Genomic DNA, 1,055 nt, shown 5'->3' with positions numbered 1-1,055 from the left:
AGTTTCTAAACATGCACTTTCTACTTGAACCCTTGGCATCAGTTCCTCTTTTTTCCCCTCCTCCTAGAACAAAGTATTCTTGCATTGAGGGAGGGCTTGAGCAGAGGTCCAAAGTCTGTCCACTTCCTCAATGTATTGCCATATAAATATATGTGCCTATACCAATACCTCTATTTTCATGAATTAATATATTTACGTAAGTGCACGCCTATGTTATAACTATCCATAGCTTTGCTTCCTAGATCTTTCTTCTGCTTCCTTTTACCTTCCTCTGCCCCACCATCACACTTGCCCGTCTTCTGCCTCTTAGTAATTCCTCTCAACTAGATTGCTGTCGCTCCAACACCACTGGAATCTCTATATCCTCCTTGGTGCTGCTTTTAATTCCATAGTTGTTCCCTTGTCTAGGGTGTTTGCTCTCCACTCCTTCCCCGCCCCCGCCTCCTCCTCCCTCAATCTCCCTCCAGAACTGTCAGTCCCCTTGCTTTCTCCTCAGGCTTGCTTCCCATGCCTTTCTTATGTTGGTAGGCAAAACAACAACAACGGTGACAAAGCAAAAAGAAAACAAAAAATTGAATTAAAAGAGAAAAAGAAAAACTAGCAAAACAAAAATCCCACCAAAAACCAAAATGCAAAAGCATACATAATTCCAGGTCTGTCTGCTGACCTGTGTGACTATCTCCCCACCCGTCCTACGGGGTTCTGGGAACTGTCCCTCCTAGCCTGAAGTCTATTTTGGGGGATTCTCAGGGGCTTTGTGGATTGGCTTTGCTCCTGTTGCTGATGATCTGTTACATTCCCTTCTTGGTTTGCCCCACGGTGTGTGTGTGGGGGCAATTAAGACCATACTCATTTCCCCCTGTGTGTCCCCAGTTTTGTCCTCTGTCATGTATGCTCCAGCAAGGAGACATCATGTCTTGAGCTGTTATCGGCCCTGCAGTCCTCTCTGTGCCTTAGCAGCTCTACGCAGGGACGTCATCCCCAGGACTTGGTGTGGCAGCTTGGAGTTTGGTCCCTCTCACTCTGTTTCCTTCTTGGTTTGATTCTGTATGGGC

The sequence above is a fragment of the Echinops telfairi genome, unplaced genomic scaffold, assembly GCF_000313985.2.
Source record: "Echinops telfairi isolate 266 unplaced genomic scaffold, ASM31398v2 ScPeMD7_4;HRSCAF=17, whole genome shotgun sequence".
Taxonomy (NCBI): domain Eukaryota; kingdom Metazoa; phylum Chordata; class Mammalia; order Afrosoricida; family Tenrecidae; genus Echinops; species Echinops telfairi.
Note: the sequence above shows the minus strand (reverse complement) of the source record.